At 39.6% G+C, this 19,266-nt stretch overlaps 1 long non-coding RNA gene across 1 annotated transcript in view; it reads right to left on the bottom strand.

Annotated features, from left to right (window-relative positions):
• Positions 1-2,967: 2,967 nt before the first annotated feature.
• The window catches only part of LOC128929763 (uncharacterized), a 95,233-nt gene continuing 78,934 nt past the window's right edge, over positions 2,968-19,266 (bottom strand). The window contains exons 3-4 of the long non-coding RNA XR_013526975.1: positions 4,155-4,209; positions 2,968-3,760 (exon numbers count right to left, since the gene is read on the bottom strand). This is a non-coding gene — a long non-coding RNA (uncharacterized LOC128929763). The remainder of the gene's footprint in view (positions 3,761-4,154; positions 4,210-19,266) is intronic.

Below are 19,266 nucleotides of genomic sequence, written 5' to 3' on the forward strand. Positions count from 1 at the left end.
ATTATGTACATTTATTGCAATATACCAGTAAATGTACACATTTTGAGTACATTCTGGGATATTATTTTTAGTATATTAGATAAAAATTACTCCTATTATCAAAATGTTTATACACCCATGTGTGTACATATTGTACCCGTGTACATATTATGCATATGATGTACTTGTTTACAGATGGCACATATCTACATAATGTGTACATATAGGTACACGTGTACTTGATGTACATATCTACATACTGTGCACCACGTGTACGTAATGTACACACTGTGCACACATATTTACACGTGTACATATAGTACATGTATATATGATGTGTGCACATTATGTACACTTTGTCATATTGTAATATCGCAATAAATGTATATGTACATAATGTGTACAATATGTACATTTAACATGATATGTATTATATATACTGTGATTATGTTATTTTTATCATATATGATATTGTGATATTACAACAAATGTACATATTGTACACATGTACATGTGTATATGTATACATTATTGACATTTTATGTCCATATTGCATACATTATTAACATTTATTGTACATATGTATTTTGTACACATAAGTACATCATAGTAAATGTACATATGGTAGATGTTATATACATTTTTTGTATCCCAATAAATTTACATTTCACGGCTATATTCTGGAATATTATTTTTAGTATATTACATGAAAATTACTCCTAATAGCAAAGTGGGTATACACCCATGTCTGTACATTTTGTTATATTATTTATCATGTCCTAAGTAGATATTACTCTCATTGTGAAGGCAAGTGTACACTCTGTCATTGTTCCAATATCACAGGCGGTGATATTGAAACGCTTCTGTAATATAGTTTCTAACATCCTGGGGAGAGGAGATGATTATACATTGAATATTGCAGAAGTGTACACCACCACTGTAATATCATTTCTAATATCCAAAAACAAAGATGATATTACTCCAAATATCTCAGAAAGTGCACAAACCCCCAGTGATATTGTTTCTTATATCTAGGGAATGAGAGATATTACTTACAATGTGGCTGAGGCTGTACACCTGTACTGTGATATTGTTCTTAATATCCAGGGAAGGAGAGGATGATGTTACTGCCCATATGGTAATACTCTCAATATGGCAAGAGGTATACACCACTCTCTTATATGCTAACTAATGTCCACAGAAAAAATAATTATATCGAATTAAATATTGCAAGGAGTGAAACCCCCCTGTGATTTCAAGTCTAATGTGTTTAGGGGAGAGGATTATATTTTTGTCAATATTGCAGAGGTGTAACTAGAACTAGTGTTATTGTGCCCAATATAAAAGAAAACCAAATTAACATTATCTTCTCCCTACGATATGGTTCCCAGTATCATATTACTTCAATTTTTCTAAATAGCTGCTTTGTAGCAGCCAAGGGAGGGGCCCGGGTGCTGCTACTCGCCCTGTGGTGGGGGCTGTGGACACAGTCCCCTAGCCAGAGGGTTTGTAGTATACAATGGGGGCTGCGGTGATATTACTCGCCCTCTGGCGGGGGCTGTGTGGACAGCCCCCTAGCCAGCGGGTTTATAATACCCAGGGGGGCTGGAAGAATATTTCTCTCCCTCTGACGGGGTTGTGGGCACGGCCCCTTAGCCAGAGGGTTCATAATATCCACGGGAGGCTGGAGGGATATAACTCACCCTCTGGTGGCGGTTTGCTCTGGGTGTATACTTTAAATAGATAAGTCGCCTAATATCGACGTTGCGTGGGTGGGGTTGTATGTTTTAAAGAGATATTACTCCTAATATCTTAGTTGTTGTAGAGTATGTTTCAACACGTTTTTATCTTGTTTGTGATATTCAGCATGTCATTACTCGTAATATCAAAGTGTGTGTAAAGTATTTGTGTACACCCTGTGATATTATTCATATTAGGGAGAGATACTACGAGTCACAGGTATGGCCGCTCCTCTGTGATATGGTTCGTAATATTCAGGGGGAACCCGGGTGATATTACTCGCCCTATGGCGGGTGGTTAATGTGGGTGTACATTTTAAAGAGATACTACTCCGAATATCACTGTCGGGTTGATATGGGTGTATATTTTAAAGAGATATTACTCCTAATGTCATAGCCAATGTAGAGTATGTTTGAACACTTTGTGATATTATTTGTAATATCTTAGGGAGAAAAATTACTTGTAATATCAAAGAGAAAGAAATAAGGTTAGTCCTGAGACCCCTTCACCTGTGTACTCACTTCACTTTCCCACCTCGAATCTTTAGGGTGCACCCAGGCTCTTCAGGGAACTTCAGGTTAGTAGAGAGGCCGGGCCCGAGAATTTCTCAGTCAAGCAAAGCAGGTGAGTACATGAATCATTGTAATTTTGTATTGAAAGTCTATAATAGGTACACACAGTGTGTCCATGAAGTGCCAGAGAGGAAAAGACAAACCCTGCCTGGGGAGAAGTGGGGGATGCTGAGCAGGGAGTTGACATTTAAATAAGTTTTGATGAATGCTCAGGGTAGAAAAGAAAACAAGAATTCTAGGGTAAAGAAATCACATTAAACACACAAGGACACATGGGAGAACATGATTTTTGAGAAATCTGAGTGGGTGGGTATGACTAAAAGCTAAAGGGTCCCGAATGTAGGTTAGGAGGAAACAGAAGACAAAGAGCGAAAATGAATTCTGAGGGCAAATGTCTCTGTAGGAAAGTCTATGGGGTTAGGTCTTCTCTTGCAGACAATGTGGAGACCTTGGACATTTTTCATAATCAGAGCTGTTTTGGAAAGACCTTTTTTAGAATACTCTGACAAGCATTGTCTGTATCAAGGCCTTCTGTTCACATGTATTTCTTCCTAATTTGTAAACTCTTTCAAGTCAAGGCTGCACCTGTCTTAGTTTTCCTTTCCTGTAACTTTTCAATATCCTTTTTATAGTTACATTAGGTTGGACTGAATTGAAACCACAAAATACTACAAAATGATGGAACATAATAGGTATATTTATATTAAAGACATATTTAAGACAAATAAAATATTACTTTACATATTCTATTATGGTAATTAAACAAGGATGTATTCATTCTAATACCTCATAGGTACATGCTTTTTAGAACTTCATACTTAGGCATTGAAAAACAACCTGAATTTGAAGGTGTGTTCTTATGTGATAATTTTATGTGTCGACTTCACTGGGCCATGAGAGGCTCAGATGGCTGTTAAAGCATGATTTCTGGGTGTGTCTATGAGGATGTTTCTGGAGAAGATGAACGTTTGAATCAGTGGACTGAGTGAAGATCATGGGCTGGCCTCATCCAATCTTCTGCAGGCCAGAAGAGAGCAACACGTGGAGGAAGATTGAATTCCCTCTCTGCCAAAAATGGGGCTGGAACACCAGTTTTCTCTTGCCCTTGACTTCTGACTCTCAGGCCTTTGAACGAAGCCATGGGCTTTCCTGGATCTTCACCTTGTAGATGCAAGGCTGTGGAGCTTTACAGTTTTCACAGTTACTTGAGCCAGTACCTCACAGTAAATCTCACTGGAGCTCTTTCTCCAGTCTTCAGACAGAAGGCTGTCTGTTAGGCACAAGAGCAAGCTGTCTGAGCCTTGCTCTTTGAGCTGAAAAAAGCCTTATGAGAGACAGTCTATGTTACAGAGTTCACATCCCATGTTCAAGAACAGGCCATGTGTCTTCTTCCCTGTTACATTAACTCTCAATTTCAGGAATCTGTACATTACTCTCAGGGCTTCATGGTCTTTCAGGGGACTGCAAAGCTGTAAAATAAGCACAGAATTACTTTAGCATATTATAGAAAAAATACAGAGGAAGATGCTTTATAAGAGCAGAGTATAAGACTCATACAGTTTGGCGATTTTCAAAGAAACCTGCAGAATTAAACTTGTAGTGTAATCCTCCAAAAGGGGCTCCACAAAACCTTGGAAACATAAATGAAGTGGAATTGCACATGTGACATTTTTAGTAAATTAAAAAAAAATAAAGAAAGAAAAAGGGTAAAAAGGTCCATGAAATAAAATACCTTAAAAAGCCAAGAAACTAACTGCAAGTCCCACAAAGACATTGGGCAATGATTCTGTATGATTTCAGGAACGCTGATAAATAATGTCTTAATGTACTGAAATATCATAAGAAGTACATGTAATCTCTTACCTTTAGTGTTTATTTTACTAGACATTCCAGGAGGACAGTAGCAACTAGTTGAGGTCTAGAAAGAAAACCAAGAAATGTTACAGTAACCAGTACAATGGCGGTCTCACAGCTAGTAAAATGGTCAAGATATGACTAGGGATTTTTCCTAAAGGCAGTCACAGAGTCATCCTGTAATGTAACAATAATTCCTATCATTGTGGACAAAAACTCAGACTTTTCCTTCCCATGACTGACAAGTAATTATATAAAAAGTAAATTAATTTTTTCATAAAGAAAAACAAAGTTAACACTAGTGTGCTTTCTTCAGTCACTAAAATTCTGCAGAAACCCAGATATAATAAGAAACTCAATTATCCGACCAGGTGTGGTGGCTCACACTTATAATCCCAGCACTTTGGGAGCCAAGGTGGGTGCATCACATGATGTCAGGAGTTTGAGACCAGCCTGACCAACTTGATGAAACCAGGTCTCTACTAAAAATACATAAATTAGCTGGATATGATGGTGCATGCCTGTGATCCCAGCTACTTGGGAGGTGAGGCAGGAGAATCACTTGAACCTGAAAAACCAAGGTTGCAGTGAGCTGAGATTGCACCACTACACTTCAGACTGGGAAATAGAGCAAAACTTCATCTCTCTCTTTCTTTCTTTCTCTCTCTGTCTCTCTCTGTCTCTCTCTCTCTCTCTCTCTCTCTATATATATATATATATATGTATATATATATATATATATCACACACACACACACACACACATCTCACCTCTTGACCTATGATCAAAGTTACTTCTAAACTCAATTGAAGGGACTATATATCACAAGCCAGATGGCAAGAAATTAAATAAATTTCAGTCTTTTTATGCTATTCCAATTACATCTTGGTCAGGTTACAAACATGTTTCAGAAAATATTGGAGGAGTTTTTCTTCCTCTTTAGGAGTCCTCTCTCGCTTTATGCTGCCTAACAAAAGACCTCACACCTTTAGAAAGAAGATAGATATAGGCCAGGTTCAGGACATGCTGCACAAGTAGAACCAACTGTCCCAAAAAGAGAGGGTTCTACACCACTCTGAGAACTTCACAATTGACCAGCTACACACAAATGCCTGAAGTATGGAAGTCCATCTAGAAAATGAACAATTAGTGATATCAAAACTTCTACCCAAAGGGCCTGCAGCTGGTATGACCATTCATCAAAAAATCTGACTTTAAATGGAGACACATTGGACTTTGACATGCAATAAAAGAACTGAAGCAGCAAAGTGTCTTGATTTGGGTTTTCTTTCCATCTTACCCAGCTCCAGGCAGTGAAGAAGTGAGCATGCCGGTTGTGCTCCTGACACATCTGGGGTAGTTCCCATTGACAGTGGTCAACCTTTGGGATTTTCCCACACATTTTAGGGTCATGATTCCTCTATGCTAACCTATAATGTGCAGATAAAAGCTCCTGTTTAGAGACTGGTGAGAAAATTGTCAAATCTGAAAGCCCACGAACTGTCTCAGCCGGGGGGAACACATGTAGGAAAGACTATAGAATCTGATGTCAGAAGCCTAATTTCAGGTAGACCTCTACAGCTTTACAATTGTGAGTAATTAACTTACTTTCTCTAGGCTCTGTTATTCTCATACAAATCACGAGAAAGGTAGACCGAATAGTCTCCCAGATCAATTCCAATCTTAACATCCTCTGGCTTTATGATTAAAGAATGACACTAATATGACTGAAATTGTGGCTTAGCCTCAATAGGAGCCTGCTGGGATTATGCTAAGCAAAACTAGTCCACACAGACAGAGCCATTCTGACCACATCCCTCCCTACGCCAGCTATTATACAGATACGCACCACTGGTAGGAGAAGTCCCTTCTACAGAAGACATTGACTGATTCAATAATAGGCTGATTTATTGATTCAACCAACAAGTATTTACTAAGCACCTTCTAGGTATTTAGGGATACAACAAAACAAAACAGACAAAATCCCTTCCTTTATGGAGTTTACATTTTAGTGAAGGACAAGGGGGGGTCAGACATCAAATAGAAAATATAAATTAAGAATATATTTTATGCAGAGCAGTGTTGGGATTCACTCATGGTGGCTGTCAAAATATTAAGGGAAAATATTAGGGAAGTTATAGATTATAGTATCAAACCTTTTTGGAAAGCCAAAATGTTTTAATGAGCCGGGTTGAAGACAGCCAGTTCTTACCTTAGAGCTTTAAGTCACAAGGTGGAAATTAAGATAATAAAAGCTTCCCCAGTTAAATCTGTTTACCCCACATTCCTTTGTCTCTACTCTGTTTACTCATATAAACTTTGTGCTAGATGACCCTCCCGGGGGAGGTTGAAAAAGAATTACTAGTTAATGGTGTTTATTCTGGGCCTCAGAACCAAAGGTTTTTATGACTAGTAAATCCACTCTATTAAACATGTTAATTATTCACAACCGTGTTGACTTAAAACCTGTTATTAAATTTATACTGAATAAATGCAAGAAGAAACAAGGAGTTGTAGTCAATTAGCTTCAATCACCCTTTAAAAGCAGCTGAGGGCCCCTTAGCCCAACTCTTGCACTGTATTCCGTAAGTAAGAGAGTATTTCATTCATCCGTTGCTCAGACAAGGTCTGCAGGACAGAGCTCCACAGGTAGTGAGCAAAGTCTCAGTGAAGCCTGGAAGCCCTTGATAAAGTGACTTTTGAACTGTAATCCAAAGCAGTGAGAGAGTGAGCCATGCAGAGAGTAGGGGAAGAATGTTCAAGGCAGAGGAAACAGCAAGGCCCAGAGACAGGACAGGATCAAGCCTGTCTAGCATGCTAAAGGAAACAACATGAGCTCAGTGTTTATAAAGAGGAGTAAGAGCAGGAGAGTAGCAGGAAGAACAGTGAGACAGGTAGCAGGGGCCAGGTCATGTACAAAACAAAGCCACTCGAGAGTCTGAACAGAGACATAATTATGATCTTGATTCCACTGTGAAAGGATTGTACTAGCTGTTGTATTGAGGGTAGAGTGGCCAGGCACGGTGGCTCACTCCTGTAATCCCAACACTTTGGGAGGCCAAGGCAGGTGGATCACTTGAGAACAAGAATTCAAGACCAGCCTGGCCAACATGATGAAACCCTGTCTCTACTAAAAATACAAAAAATTAGCCAGGCATGGTGGCTCATGCCTGTAATCCCAGCTACTAGGAAGGTTGAGGCAGGAGAGTTGCTGGAACTCAGGCGGCAGAAGTTACAGTGAGCCTGGATCATAGCATTGCACTCCAGACTTGGTGACAAAGCAAGACTCCATCTGAAAAAAAAGAAAGAGAAAGAGAGTAGACTGAAGGAGGCAAACATGGAAACAAAAAAGCCAGTTAGAAGACTACTGAGATAATCCAGGTAAGAGATAATGGCAGAGTGGCAGCAGTAAGGTGTGAAGAGAGACCACTTCTGAAGTTGAATCAACAGAACATTTGAAGACAGGATCATCTTGGAAAATCTTGGAACTACTGCAGAATCAAATGAAGCTGAATGGCACTAAATTCTAACATCCACTGTGAAATCCTGGGAAGAGGGCTTGTTCATCTCTGTTACCTAGTGTCCCACCCAGTGCTTGGTACATAATGGGGATATAAAAAGTCTTCAATTCTTAAATGAATAAATGTGGAACTGAATATATGACAAAGCCAAAAGACCTGCAGTTTGATAGGTCATTAGGACATCAAAAAGCATCTGGTACTAGACATATTTTACTAACAGTGGGTTCACCTTCTCTGAGTGAATCACCTTCTAAGCAGTGAGCTGAGATCATGCTAGTGCATGGGCAACAAGAGAGAAATTCCAGTTCAAAAGAAAGAGAGAGAGAGAGACAGAGAGAGAGAAAGAAAGAGAGAGAGAAAAAAGAAAAAAGGAAGGAAGGAAGGGAAAAATAGAAATGTTTCATGACTTTAAGGCAATATAGAAACTACTAAACTTTTTATAGAAATCTGAACCACATAAAGCCAAAAACACATACTAGCTAATATTATTTAATACATGCAGTACTAAATAGAAGAGGTAATAATTTAAAAAAAAACATCAGTGTAACATTATTGGACTTAAAAAACATATATTTTTTAAATAACAGAAGCAGAAGATTTTTCTGAACTATACATTTCAGATAGCATTTATTTACTAAAGATTAAAATAATACAACAGCTACCAAAAGTAAAGAGCTGGCCAGACACGGTGGCTCACACCTGTAACCTCAGAAATTTGGGAGGCTGTGGCAGGTGGATTACTTTAGGTCTGAAGCTGGAGACCCCATCTCTACTCAAAATACAAAAATTAGCCAGGTGTGGTGGCACTCACCTCCAGTCCCTAGGGAGGATGGCCTGAATCTGAGAGGCAGAGGTTGCAGTGAGCTAAGATTGTGCCACTGCACTCCAGCCTAGGTAACAAAGAAAAATAAAATTCAAGAGCATGGAGAGTATTAAACTCAAGCATAACCAATGGTCTCCCATCAGAACAGCTCCATTTTTTGGCAATCATTATATGTTAAAGTCTATTTGCTACACATTGGTATTTGTACTGAAGTTTCAAGTGCACATTAGCGCTTACTCAGGTTTAATGTCCTCTGCTGTACACTAAACTTGAATATCACACTTACATATCAAAACAAAAGTATCTTTCCTTAAAACAGTCACCTTTAAGGCTGCTTTAGAATTACAAAATGTGAATACTATTTTTATAGTTTCACAGTAACTGAACATTATTGTCTATAAACAAAATAATCTAATAAATCACCATCAAAACAAAAGCCCCACAACATAATTTGTTTCACCTTATAAAAACACTGACGTTTATATGACTGTCTTAGCCAATTTATAAAACAGTAATAGCTAGTTATTTTTACTCACAATAATACTGATTTAATAACATAATAAAAACATATGCCGACTGTGGTGACTCATATCTGTAATCCCAGCACTTTGGCAGACTGAGGCAGGTAAATCACTTGAGGTCAGGAGTTCAAGACAAGCCTGACCAACATAGTGAAACCCTGTCTCTACTAAACACACAAAAATTAGCTGTGTGTGGTAGTGCATGCCTATAATCCCAGCTTCTTGAGAGGCTGAGGTGGCAGAACTGATTGAACCTAGGAGACAGAAGTTGCAGTGAGCCGAGTTCATTTCCCTGCACTCCACCATGGGTGACAGAGCAAAATTCTGTCTGAAAAAACAAACAAAGACAAGAGGAGGAAGCATTTATTATGTATTTATATGCCAGGCATTATGTGAAGCACTTTACTACCTTATCAGATCTTTAAGGTGGGTCTTTAGTTCTCATGATCACAGAAGAGGATGATACTAAGGCTCAGATAGGTAAGAGATGTGGCCCCGCTGTGTCCCCAAAGCCTATGCTTTCAGATAAGATTAAGAAAATAATTTGTTTAAAAAAACATTCAATTGAATTCCTAAGATCCAGGCCTTTGCAATAAATATGTAAAGAAATCTTCACTGTTTATGCTTCCTGGTAGCACATATTATGAGGGTTTTTTTTTTTTCCTTTAAAATGAACCAACAAAGTCCAGGTTCATGCCTGTAATCCCAGCACTTTTGGGGGCCAAGGCAAGAAATCAAGGTCAAGAAATCAAGACCATCCTGGCTGACATGGTGAAACCCTGTCTCTGCTAACATTCCAAAAATTACCTGGGTGTGGTGGCACACACCTGTGGTCCCAGCTACTCAGGAAGCTGAGGCAGGAGAGTCACTTGATCCTGGGAGGTGAAGGTTGCAGTGAGCCGACACTGAGCCACTGCACTGCAGCCTGGTGACAGAGCTGAACTCTGTCTCAAAACAAACAAACAAGAACCTACAAAAACCAGAAAAAAAGGCTTAAACTATTATAAAGTGTAAGAAACACTAAAAGAACCTTAAGCACATAACTAAAAATATTGTGGAAAAGTTATTGAACTCATTAGCAAATTTACTCTAATTCTAGGTTTTCATTTTTATTGAGAGGTACATTATATTATTCATATTGAAGAAAAAATGTTCAATTATATTAACATAAAAACTTCAATATAGTTTATCATGTTTAAATGTTCACTTAAAGCAATTTAGTTAAAGTTCGGCCTACTATACAATTTTATAGCTTGCCAGTAATGTTGCAAAGTAAAAAGTCATCCAAATAGAAACAGCAAAATCATATGTTTCTACTGGTTGTTGCTATTTTTAGGTGAACATTTGATATATGCCAACAGATAGAGGACAATAACAAATTGCTAACTTCTTTCATTATGACATAAAGGTAGCTTCAGGAAGGAATATTGTAAGGGCAAAGAAGAATTTGAACTCTAACATCAACTCAGCGATGCATCAAGTTAAAAGTAGAGACAACAGGGGCATCTTGGTAAATACCATTTTTTTTTTGAGAAAGAGTTTTGCTCTTGTTGCCCAGGTTGGAGTGCAATGGCAGGATCTCAGCTCACTACAACCGTCACCTCCTGGGTTGAAGTGATTCTCCTGCCTCAGCCGCCGGAGTAGCTAAGATTACAGGCATGCACCACCACACCCGGCTAATTTTGTAGTTTTAGTAGAGGCAAGGTTTCTCCATGTTGGTCAGGCTGGTCTCAAACTCCCGAACTCAGGTGATCTGCCTACCTCAGCCCCCCAAAATGCTGGAATTACAGGCATGAGCCACCACACCCCACCAAATACCACATGTAACAAAACAGATTAAAGAAATACATTTCCTTAGCATTGCAGTAATGTAGAAACAAGTAATTTTTCTAATATTTAGACAGACACTACAAAGCACCTTACAAGGAAAAATGTATAAAAGTGGCACAATTGACTAGCAGCCCTGGGCTTGTCCACAGTACTCCCATGGTGAACAGTAACTGCATGGTGTAAATGCTCATGAACAAAGTATTACTGGACTTTTCCAATTCAGACACACTACATTTTCTTTCAAACAGCTCTTCAACTTTTCCTAGATCAGTGAAAGAATTATTTTATTCTCTGAAAACTGAGCAAAAGTTGATTCTCAATAATATATCCCTATGTCAGAGCAGCACTAAAATATAATGACTTATTTCCTGTATTTTACATTCTAACCATCCATATCATTTTACTGCTTTCAAAAAAGTTTCTGTTTCGGTGGTTCTTAGAATAAGTTTAATGGGAGAATACAAGAGAAGTTTTAGGGCAGGTGCAGTGGTGCACACCTGTAATCCCAGCACTTTGGGAGACTGAGGCAAGTGGATCACTTGAGATTAGTCTGGCCAACATAATAAAACCTTATCTCTACCAAAAATATAAAACAGCCAGGTGTAGTGGTGTGCTTCGGTAATCCCAGCTACTTGGGATGCCGAGGCAAGAGAATCACTTTAACCCAGGAGGCGAAAGTTGCAGTGAGCCTATGTCATGCCACTGCCCTCCAGCCTGGGTGACAAAGTGAGACTCCATCTCAAAAAATAAATAAATAAATGAAAAGAGAAGTTTTAAAGTTTAGTACCTCATGTTAGCCTTTTAATTTCTGGAAAGCAGAAAAGATCAATCAAATTAAACACAACAGGAAAACCACAATGAGGAGGTCTCCAGGGGCCCGTTAGCAAACTTCCAAAAACATGTCTCAGCTGTGTGGAAATAAGACTTTACAGCAGCCAGGTGCAGTGGTGCAGGACTGTAATCCCAGTACTTTGGGAGCAGAGGCAGCCAGATCGCTTTGGGCTCAGGGAAACAGACTGGAAACCCCCATCCCCCCACCACCACGCTCCACCCCCTTCTCTACTAAGAATACAAAACTTAGTCAGGTGTGGTGGCAGGCACCTGTAGTCTCAGCTACTCAGGAGGCTGAGGCAGGAGAATTGCCTGAGCCCAGGTGGCAGTGAGCTGAGACCTTGCCGCTGCCAGCATGGGCAACAGAACAACGCTCCATATCAAAAAAGTAAAAAAAAAAAAAAAAAAAAAAAAGAGAGAGAGAGAAAGAAAGAAAAAAAAAGAAAAGAAACAAGGTTAAGATGGACCCCAGACTTTAAGGATACACGATTAGGAGGAACCTAGCCCCAAAAAAAATCCCAACCCTTTTTCTCTCAATCATTAAAACACCAAAAGGGTGTAATAGTTTTGCAGCCTTGCTGTAGTAGGCTGATAGTAACCCCTTAAGGTACCCATATCCTAATCACAAGAACCAGTGAACATGACCTGGTATGACAAAAGGGGCTTTGCCTTAACAAAGTTAACAATCTTTGGCTGGGAAGATTATCCCAGCCTGTCCCAGCTGGGTTGGTGTACTCACTCGGATTCTTATAAGGGCAGAGCAGGTGATGGAGAGTGGTGGGAGGTGTAGTAATGGAAGCAGGAAACTGAAGTCATTCAAGAAGGGCAGCACAAACTTAGGATTGCAGGCCATCTCCAGGGCCAGGAAAGGGATTCTCCTGCAGAGCCTCAGAAGGCATTGGCCCTGCTACCCCCTTGACTCGGTAAGACTGACTTTAGAATTCTGGCCTTCAGAACTGTAAGGGCAGACATCTGTTTTGTCTCAAGCCACTTAGTGTGCAGTAATTTGTTGCAGCAGCAACAGAAAATTAGTGTTGTAGTGAAGCCTCAAAACCCACCTGAAGGGGCCGGGTATGGTGGCTCATGCCTGTAATCCCAGCACGTTGGGAGGCCAAAATGGGCAGATCACTTGAGGTCAGGAGCTTGAAAACCCATCTCTATAAAAAATACAAAAATTAGCCGGTGCAGTAGCACATGCATGTAATCTCAGCTACTTAGGAGGCAGAGACATGGGAATCGCTTGAAACCAGAAGGGAGGAGATTTCAGTGAGCCAAGATTGAGCCACTGCACTCCAGCCTAGGTGACACAATGAGATTTCATCTTAAAAAAAAAAAAACAAAAAACAAACAACAACAACAAAAAATCACCTAAAGAAGGTTTCCAGTTCTGTCCACCACCCAACCCCCAGAAAAACAAATTTCTTGGATTCAGGCCATGAACAGGGAGAAAAAAGTGCCTCCTCATGACAGAACCCTACCCAGGAGAAACCCTAGGGAAGGCATTGTCAGGCCAGCCACTCTGCCAAGGCTATTTTCTTTTTCTTTTTCTTTTTCTGAGACACAGGTTCACTCTGTCTCCCAGACTGGAATGCAGTGGCATGATCTCAGCTCACTTCAACCTCTGTCTCCCCAGTTAAAACGATTCTCCTACCTCAGCCTCCCAAGTAGCTGGGATTACAGAAGCATAGCATGCCTAATTTTTGTATTTTTAGTATAGACAGGATTCTGTTATGTTGCCCAGGCTGGACTCAAACTCCTGGCCTCAGGTGATCCACCCAACTCAGCCTCCCAAAATGCTGGGATTACAGGCTTGAGCCACGGCACCCAGCACTCACCAAGTTCTTTGATGGCAGTCTTTTTCGGGTGATTAGTCCTTGTCTAGTCTGGCTCTGCCACAGTCTCCCTCTCACCAAGTTGGAATCCCTAGCTACTCTTCAGAAGAGGAAAGTGTGTACCGCGATCCCAGCTTGGTATGGTTCAGATCTGCATTTAACTCATGGAATCTGGCTGCTCCCCAAGCCCTGGGGAAAGAGGATTTCTCTGTGGGCATGATAGAGGATCGGCCTGTCTGGCACCCTTGCCTCTCACCACTGTTCTTTCTGCTTCAACCTTATCCCTACACAGAGCTTGGGCCACCCAACTTGACATCAATCAGATGGCTCAATAAGTCAGTTTGATCTTCTTGAAAAAGAAAAAGTCTTTACAGATATGCAGTTGCAAGTTAGAATGCTAAAGAACATAAACATGTAAAAACTTAATATACATATAAATTCAACATACATCCAATTATAATGACTATGACACAGTTGAATATTAAAATACTATTTTCAAAATGTATACAAACTTAATGTTCTATTTATTCAAAATACGAATCATCAACATAATTTGCCACTAATATCTCCTTCAGTCCCTTCACAGGTCACATGATCCACTGGGTATTAGCAGATTAGCAGCTGGCAGGCAGTGACACACTGCAAAAACGAAAACCAAGAGGTGAAATTGTTCTGAAATAAAGAAGGTTTTAACACTAAGATAAATCATGAAACCACTAAGTAATTAGCAGTAATTTTGACTCAACTAATTAATACAAGATGATACAATGTGTTATGCTTTGGTAAAAACAAACTATATTTAAGCAATGTCACGATGTGACTTTCAAAATGCTTCTGGCTCTACAAAGATGAGATTATAATATAGTAATACACGCTAAAGCATTTCCCCCTGCAGAGCATGTTGTAACTTTCATCAGTCACATTGGGAGTCCAGAATATGAAGAAAAAGGTCATGGATTTCACTAAGAACTTACCAAAACTGAACACCTTCACTTTCCATTGCTCAGCATTGATGAGCAATGCTGGTCTCTTAGAAGGTAGAGAATACTCAACGTCTTGTAAAAGAAAATGGTCATTACTGAAGGAACCATCTTAGAGTTACAGGCCCCTCTTGGTTAATTTCCAGCATTCAAAAAGTGAGCAGGGCTTTAGAGCTATTTTGAGTATTAATAATTATTTCTGTAATATGATCTTCAGCATACTTTTTTCTAGTTACATTTGAAATTTTATTCTTTTGGATTGTGCTCAGGTAAATGTTGCTTTTTCCTCTGTCTTGCTTCATTAATTTTTAGTTTGCTTCATTTGAATTATCATTATAAATCTCCCCTTCTCCTCAAATGACTTTGAAGTTGCTGCCAAAACTATGTTCTATTTCAAGGCTTTTGAGAACAAATTTTCAATGAAGATAGCCACCTAAAGTTATACAAATATATAAGAAAGGAGATAAAAAAGCTTAGATTGGAAAAAATATTTAAGCTTATACAAGATTTAAGCATACATAAACAAAAAAAGCTTGATAATTGTATGTTCAAATACTTTCAACAAGGGCAAAATGTGTAGGCTTAAAGAAATAGGGCTGGCTGGGTCCTGTGGCTCACATCTGTAATTCCAGCACTTTGGGAGGCCAAGGCAGGTGGATTACTTGAGGTCAGGAATTTGAGACCAGCCTGGCCAAAATGGTGAAACCCCATCTCTACTAAAAATACAAAAATCAGGTGCTATCCTGAGAGTTTTATACTTATTTTCTTGTGGATGGATACAGCAGCAATTCACTCTGCGATGATCCTCCAATACAGCTCATATTAGAATTAGTGATATCTGAATCAAATCAGTTGCCACTGTCATTCTCTAGCCCCCCCAAATGTCAGGCACTGTGCAAAGCAGTTTGGAAAATTTTCAAAGAATTTAAAACAGAAGTATTATTCCACAAGCAATTCCATTACTGAGTATATATCCAAAAGAAAATTTAAAATTCTACAAAAAAAGAAAACCCACATGCATTTGCATGCTCATATTACTATTCACAATAGGGAATGCATGGAATTAACTTGTGTGTAAATCAATGAATTGAATAGAAATGTATGCTACATATACACCATGAAATACTGTGCAGGAACATCAATGCGTCTGGAGGTTATTATCCTAAGGAAAGAAACACAGGAACAGAAAATCAAATACCACATGCTCTTGCCTATGAGTTGGTTCTAAACATAGTGTATTCATGAATATAAAGATGTCAACAATAGACACTGAGGATTACTAGCTGAAGAAGGAAAGGAGGAGGGCAGAGGTGAGAAACTACTGGTGCTGTGCTCAGTACCTTGGTGATGGGATCAGTCATATCCCATAATATATGGTCACTAACGTGGTGATGGGATGAATAATATTTCACAGCATCACACAATATATCCAGGTAACAAACTGCATAATCTAAAATTTCAAGGCAGGGACAGAGTTAGAAGGCAGAAAAGAATACTACACCACTCATCCCCCATACAAAAACACAAATTTTTTCAACTCACTACATGCAGGAAGCACTGTCAAAGGGACCAAAAATTAGGTGAGCAATCACAGTACCTAGTATTAACTTCATATCACTGAAAGAGACATTGGAGAAGACAAAACAAATGAATCTAAAAGCACCGATGCCACCCCTTTTTCAACCATCAGTAGTGGCCCCATGGTGCAGAGATTGTATGTTTGGGAGAGGGAGAGCACAGATTGTGAAACCTTGGAATAAACTCAGTACTTCCCTGTCACAGTGAAAAGCAGAACCAGGCTGTAATCAGCTGACATCAGGCAATGAAGTAAATATTAGCATTGGCCCTAGCAAAAGGAAATTCTCCCACCTCAATGTTGGGAACTAGAGTCTTCACAAGACTTGCCATCACAAGTTCAAGTGCCACTGAACCCTAAGAGAACTTAAGGAGCCATCTAGCCCACAGGACATCAATTATTAGGCAAATCATGCTACCAAGCTGGGCTTAGGACCAGTGGAATGTGGGGGTTGGGGTGGGAGAATGTGGCTTACTGAGACACCAGCCAGAGCAACTAAGGGAGTGCTCACAACACCACTCCCTGAACCCCACCCAGAAGCAGCCATGTAACACAGAGAAACCTGTGACCTTGGGAGAGGGAGAGCACAGTGACTGGAGGACTTCACATTAAACTCAATGCTGCCATGTCAGCAAAGATCTGGTAGAATTCATTGCCTGCTGACCAAAGCACCTCTGTACTCAGAATAAAAAACAGCAACACCCAGATCATACACCATAGGCATTGGTCTTTGAGAAGTACTAACTTCAGGTGTGAGCCAGCATATTTCCAGCTGTGGTAGCTATGGTGAGATCCTTCTGTTTGAGGAAAGCAGGGGGAAAAGTAAAGAAAGCTTTGTATTGCACCTCATATACAAGCTCAGCCATGGTGGGGTAGAGCACCAAGTAGAATCTTAGAGTTTCTTAGTCTGGGCCTAGGGTCTTGGTCAGCATTTCTGCACTCATCCTGGGCCAAAGGTTGAGTCCCAGTCATTGCAGAATGGATCACAAGCTTACTGAAGAGTCCTCAGGCTCTAAGTGAGAAACTGATGATTATCTGGCAGAACCTCCTCCATGGGCCAGTAGTTTTGGAAGCCACAGAAGAGGCTCCTCTTTCTGCAGAAGAGGAAGGGAAAGTAGAAAATTTTTTGTCTTATGGCCTAAGTGCCAGGTTAGCTACAGTAAAATAGAAGAACAGGTAAATATTAAAGATTTATACTTGAATCTCTAGCTCCCAGATAGCGTCTATGGACTTACTCATGGTTAGGATAATTTGCCACCCTGGAGGTAGAGAAAAAAACCTGGCTGGCTTTGCCCGCTATTAGTAATAGAGCCCTAGGACTTTGAATAAATTTATATGGTGGCCAAGTAGGGGTTACAGTGGGCCTTAAGTAAGACCAAGTTCCATGCCTACTTCAGGTGTGAACCAGGACAGTCCCAGTGGGGATAGTCACAGGGGTGCTTATGTTACCCAATCTTAGCTCCACGTGCCTCAGAACAGAAGAAGAGACTCTGCTTGTTTGAGAGAAAGTAAGGGAAGAGGTCAAGAGTCTCTACTTGATAAATCAAGATAATTTTTCTTGATGTTAATCCAAGACCACCAAGGCAATACCTCTATTTGTTTGCATAAATTACTGCGTTATTAGATTTGGGGCCTAGGTCTCTTTAAATACCTGGAAAGTTTTCCCAAAAATAATAAACACAAACAAGCCCAGACTGTGAAGACTACAATAAAGACTGAACTTTTCAATGCCCAGATCCAGAAAAACATCTACAAGTATCAAAACCACCAAGAAAAACAAGACACCACCAAACAAGCTAAATAAGGCACCAGGGAAATCCTTGAATAAAAGAGATATGTCACCTTCCATACAGGAAATCAAAAATAGTTGCTTGAGGTAATTCAAAGAAATGCAATACAACACAGAGAAGGAATTCAAAATTGACCAAGCAGAAGAACGAATATCAGAAGTCGAAGATCAACTCAATGAAATAAAACGAGAAACCAAAACTAAAGAAAAAAACGCAAAAAGGAATGAACAAAGTCTCCAAGAAATGTGGGACTATGTGAGGAGACCTAACCTACGTTTGAAAGGTGTACCAGAATGTGCCGAACAGAATGAATCCAAGCTGGAAAATACTCTTCAGGACATTATACAGAAAAATTTCCCCAACCTAGAAAGACAGGCCAATATTCAAGTCCAGGAAATACAGAGAACACCACAAAAATATTCTAGAAGAACAACCCAAAGGCACATAATCACCAGATTCACCAGGATTGAAATGAAAGAGAAAATACTAAGGGCAGCCAGAGAGAAAGGTCGAGTCACCCACAAAGAGAAGCCCATCAGACTCACAGCAGATCTCTCGGCAGAAACGATACAAGCCAGAAGAGAGTGGGGGCCAATAGTCAACATCTTTAAAGAAAAGAACTTTCAACCTAGCATTTCATATCCAGCCAAACTGAGCTTCATAAGTGAAGGAAAAATAAAATCCTTTGCCAACAAGCAGTACTCAGAGATTTTGTCACCACAAGGCCTGCTTTACAAGAGCTCCTGAAAGAGGCACTACACATAGGAAGGAACAACCAGTACCAGCCACTCCAAAAACATACCAAATGTTAAAGAGCATCAACAAAATGAAGAATCTGCATCAACTAATGAGCAAAACAGCCAGCTAGCATCAAAATGGCAGTATCAAATTCACACATAACAATATTAACCCTAAATATAAATGGGCTAAATGTACCAATCAAAAGACACAGACTGGCAAATTGGATAAAAAACCAAAACCCATCAGTGTGCTGTATCCAGGAAACATATCTTACATGCAAGGATACACAAAGGCTCAAAATAAAGGGATGGAGGAAGATTTACCAAGCAAATGGAGAGCAAAAAAAAAAAAAATAAAAAAAGCAGGAGTTGCAATTCTCATCTCTGATAAAATAGATTTTAAAGCAACAAAGATCAAAAGAGACAAAGAAGGTCATTATATAATAGTAAAAGGATTGATACAAGAAGAGCTAACCATCCAAAATATATATGGACCCAATACAGGAGCACCCAGATATATAAGGCAAGTTCTTAACGACCTACAAAGAGACTTAGACTCCCACACAATAATAATGGGAGACTTTAACACTCCACTGTCAATATTAGACAAATCAACCAGGCAGAAAATTAACAAGAATATCCAGGGCTTGAACTCAGACCTGGAACAAGCAAACTTG

Source organism: Callithrix jacchus, chromosome 15 (genome assembly GCF_049354715.1).
Source record: "Callithrix jacchus isolate 240 chromosome 15, calJac240_pri, whole genome shotgun sequence".
Classification (NCBI taxonomy): Eukaryota; Metazoa; Chordata; class Mammalia; order Primates; family Cebidae; genus Callithrix; species Callithrix jacchus.